Source organism: Carcharodon carcharias, chromosome 7, assembly GCF_017639515.1.
Source record: "Carcharodon carcharias isolate sCarCar2 chromosome 7, sCarCar2.pri, whole genome shotgun sequence".
In the NCBI taxonomy this organism is placed as follows: domain Eukaryota; kingdom Metazoa; phylum Chordata; class Chondrichthyes; order Lamniformes; family Lamnidae; genus Carcharodon; species Carcharodon carcharias.
Genome location: NC_054473.1, coordinates 115364027 through 115368998, shown reverse-complemented (window position 1 = coordinate 115368998; position 4972 = coordinate 115364027).

Genomic DNA, 4972 nt, shown 5'->3' with positions numbered 1-4972 from the left:
CACAGCAATTTATGTTATGTAGCTGCAAAACTTTTCTTTGCAAGTGCAAGAGGTCCACTGGTTGTGGCAGAGCTTGTCTGTTAGGGTCTCCCTGGCACACAGCGCGAAGGGGAGGGTCCACTGCACTGCTGTGCTAAGTGGACTTAAGCTGAGTGCTAATAGAAGTAAATGTGGGCATTAGAAAGGGGGGGTTGGGGGTTGCCAATACTCCAGGATTATAAGAAAGAATGTGCATTTATATAGCACCTCTCATGACTTCAAGACATCCCAAAGTACTTGACAGCCAACGGAGTGCTTTTGAAGTGTAGTCACTGTTGTAATGTAGGAAATGAGTCAGTCATTTTGTGCACAGCCAGATCCCACATAAAGCAAATGTGTTAACGACACAGGAATAAATAACCATTGGAACTTCTCCATGATCTGCCACCAGCCTTCTGTGGCACTATACTACTTTCCAACATTCCTACCAGTCTAACTCAGCCTATGGACTCACATCTAGAGAATGTCCACCCTGGGTGCCATAACAGGCCCCTGGAGATACATATCCAGCCTTCACAATCATCAGTATAGAGAGAAAAATTAAAGAAAGAATTTGCATTTATAAAGCACCATTAACATAGTAAAACACCCCACAGTGGTCACAGGTTCCTATCAGACAAAAAAAAGCTGACACCATACCAGAGAAAGGACATTAAGACCGGTCAAAGAAGTGGGTTTTAAGAAATGCCTTAAGGGAGGAGAGAGAGAGTAGAGAGATGGCGAGGTTTAAGGTGGGAATTCCAGAGCTTAGGGTTCAGAAAGGGTAAGGTATGGTCGCCAATGGTGGGTGCAGAAAGTCAAGAATGCTCAAAGAGACCCAACTTAGAAAGACACAGAGTTCTTGGAGGGTTGTTGGGCTGGAGGAGGGTACAGAGTTAGGTAGGAGCAAGGCTAAGGAGGGAGTTGCACATAACAGCACTGTGGGTATACCTACACCACATGGACTGCAGCAGTTGAAGAAAGCAGCTCACCACCACCTTCTCAAGGGCAACAAATGCTGACTTAGCCGGCGATGCCCACATCCATGAATAAATAAAACAGAAAGATGAGAAATTTAAATTTGATGTTCAGGGTGACCAAGAGCCAACTCAGGTCAGTGAGCACAGGGATGATGGGTGGTGGCGCCTAATCACAAACACAGGACATCCCAAAATGTTTAACAAACAACAAATTACTTTTTGGAGTGCATTGCTGTTGTTATGCAGGCAAATGCAGCAGGGGAATTGCTCACACGTGGCAAATAGGATGGATTCATTTCTGGAGGGCTCAACAATTTCAGATAATAACCTCTGACCCCATTTTGTTTTTTATAACTTTGTTTTTTAGACAGTAGTTGTTAGCAATGATTCTCTTTTCCCATTTACACCTCTTCTAGACACATCTTTTGTTTCTTTACTTGCAGCATTATTACCGCCTTCCTTTTGTCATTTAGTCTTTTCCTGTCTTCCACCCGATCACAGATCTTCCCTTTTGTTCTCCCTCCCCCACTTCCACAGGCTTTGTACTTGCTTAAAAGCTCTCTAACTTATTCCAGTTCCGATGAAAGATCACAGATCTGAAAACTAAATTCTCCCTCCATTGATGTTGGCAGATCTGCTGAGTATTTCCAGCATTTTCTGTTTATATTCATTTCTAGTTTGTTAATTAATGGAGAAATATTAGGCAAAATAAGGGAAGAGCCTAAGGCTCTCTTGCAAAATGGTGCAAAAGGGTGCTTTTGTGTTAACTTGTACAACAGATGTGACACTGGGTTTAACATCTCCTGCAAAAGGTGGTGCATCCAACAGTGCTGCAAAAGGTGGTGCATCCAACAGTGCTGCACTCCCTCTGTGTCATATTGAAGTATCAGCCTGCATTATGTCCTCAAGGCCCAGGAGACAAATTTAGGACTGTACTAATTTCTCATTTAGAGCTGACAGTGACCACTGGGTCAAACTGATATCAAGTTAATAAAGCAAGGAAATGTAGCATTTCAAGATAAGGCACTTAGTAAAGTGTATTCTCTGAGACGAGAAGGGTGGGGGATTCAGGCATTAAATGCAACATTAAATATATCACGGGATAATGGCCTGCTGAGTGTGTGATTAAACACAACAGGGTTGTTAAACAGCATCTTATGGCATAGGAGCGGTGTCTGTCCCTTCATCACTACGGCAATATACTTTTGAACAAAGTAGGTGGGGGTGGGGTGGTGGGGGGGGAACTGTTCTGACACAGTTTGATGCCCTCTTGGAAGAGCTAACGAGCTTCTCTTTTTTTCCTTTTTTTGCTGTCTCTCACCTCCCTCCTCCAACCTCTCACACAATAGCAGATTGTATCAGTTTAAGTATCATTGGTGCATTCACTGATGTGTAACTATGTAACAAATAGTATGGCTACTAGTAAACTGAGATGTTTCTCTGTATGAAACAAAAGTACTTATTTCAGTTGTCCTGCTCAGTTGATTGCAGAATGGAGCCTATTTATCTGAAAAGTGGAGTGCCCTCCTGTACTGACTGCTAACTACAGAGCTGTTCAGGTTACCTGATAATGCTAATGCATTATGCGTGTTTAGGGGCTCCAGAGACCAAGCGACAGTATGGAATTACCATCATATAGGCACAGATATCTCCATGTTATTAAAACTCATAAGTTGAAATCATACTGTGCGTAATCAGTGAGGTACTCATGAATGAATTTAAAGGCAAAAAATGTTGGAAAGGCATAGCAGATCTGGCAGCACTGCAGCGAGAGAAACAGAGCTAACGTTTGTACAACAGTATGGCAAACTGGCAATTGAGAGGAGGTCCGATCTCATAAGTAACATCAGGAGAAATGGAGAAATATCTGGGAGCAGAATTGACCCCTGCGCAGGGGTAACTGAGGAGCAATGGAGATCCAAAATCAATGGGTGGATAGTGAATTTGAAGAAGGCAGCACTTCGACCTATCCAGAGGATAAAAATCCTTAAAACCCACATGATTCCCAGAATCTACTTTCATTTAATCCTCGCAGTGGTCAGCACGTAACGTCTTTGAGACCCTGCGGGAAAAGGAGAGAGTGGATCCGGTGGGATGGTTCCCCGAGCAGACTGTCAAAGTCATTTGGCAGAACGCTTCATCGCCAGAACTTTCCAACAAACACCAAGATGTAGCTTGGCTGGTGGTGAGAAAAGCCCTCCCGTCAGATCCTTCCTACATGCCAGGAAATTCACCCCCTCTGCACGTTGCCCTCGAGGTGGTTGTGATGGGGACAAGACCATTGTTCACCTCCTTGTGGATTGTGCCTTTGCAAAGAAGGTCTGTAGAGAGACGCAGTGGTTTCTGTTGAGGTTCATCCCGAGCAATTCTGTGACACAGGACTCTGTGCTCTACGGGCTGTTCCCAGGGACACACACCGAGACAAACATCAACTGCAGCTGGAGGATCATCAGCTCGGTGAAAGACGCTCTTTGGTCTGCCCGAAATTTGTTGGTCTTCCAGCGCAAAGAGTTGTCCCCGACCGACTGTTGCAGACTGGTACATTCCAAGGTCCAGGACTACGTGCTGAAGGACGCAGTAAAGCTTGGGGCAGCCGCTGCAAAGGCCCAATGGGGAAAGGTCGCTGTCTAAGACCTTTCTGCCATAGGGCACTGCGGGGCTGTACAGCTCACAATGAATGTATGCATTGAATATCAATTGTATTATTATTGCATTGAACAGCATGATGTATGTTGATAACTCCAATACCATTACACTGTCTGACTGTCTGTAATGACCATATTGAAATGACTGTAATATGCATTGATTGTATTGAAGCACCTCGTGATCCATAAGGAAACGTTGAATCTGATTGCACTTTTTGTGATGGCGATTTAGAAATGTTTTCTAATATTCTTCCAGATATTTTATGAATAAAGTATATTTTGCAAAAAAAAGTTAACATTTTGAGTCTAATATGATGTCTTCCAAAGATAAAGGAAAAATACTGCGGATGTTGGAAATCTGAAACAAAAACAAAAAAGTGCTGCGAAAACTCAGCAGCTCTGATGACAGCAACTGTAGAGAGGAAGATATCTGAGTGAGAAAGGCTTCTTCCAAACTGAGTTCCGAAGAAAACTCATATTGGACTTGAAACATTAACTCTGTTTCTCTCTCCACTGATGCTGCCAGACCTGCTGAGCTTTTCCAGCATTTTCTGTTTTTATTTCAGACCTCTGACATCCATGGTTTTTTGCTTTTATTTGTTAATTGTCTACGTTTGCCACCACTGCAGTGCATGCCATCACTGTGAGCAATGGAGATCAGGAATTTACGCATTCCCCAAACCTCAGCGTGTTACTCAGCCTCTCCATTTAATTTCTCATTTTTTTACGCAAAATTCAAACTCGCAGCAACCCTAATGAGAACTGAAACTGATTGTCTGTTGTTTTAATATAAAGACTGATAAGCGGCAGCATTTTCAGGTGAGGAGGAAAAAAAGGGAGACAATTGAATAAGAAAAGTGGGGAGAAAAGAATTACTAGTTTTATCTTGTATCAGAGGTAAATATGTGTGAAAATCTGCTGAGGCATTACAGCATTACTCCAGAACAGCAAGATTGCTCCTGGCACTTTTTTCAATGGAATAGAAGATCGGGCAGTGTAATCTCCACATCAACCTAGATAATAATTGCTGCTTGCTGATCCTCTTGGCACCTCCCTTTGCTGTGTTGATGCAGCTCTTGTTTTCTTCCAGTGTGTTATTTTACTGCCTTTAAAGAAAGGCTTTAAAAATTGGTTTTCTGCACGTGTGGACAAGTGTGCATGCGCCGCCCGGTATCATGGCCATCTTGCGTTGGCAGGAGACACACTGCTGTTGATTAATTTCCCTTGTTCCATCATTTTAGACAAGATATTAATTCAGTTTGAGGCATCAGCCTTGGGTTTGCCTTGAGTCAGAAGGTTCAAGCACCACCTCAGAGACTTGTGCATAAA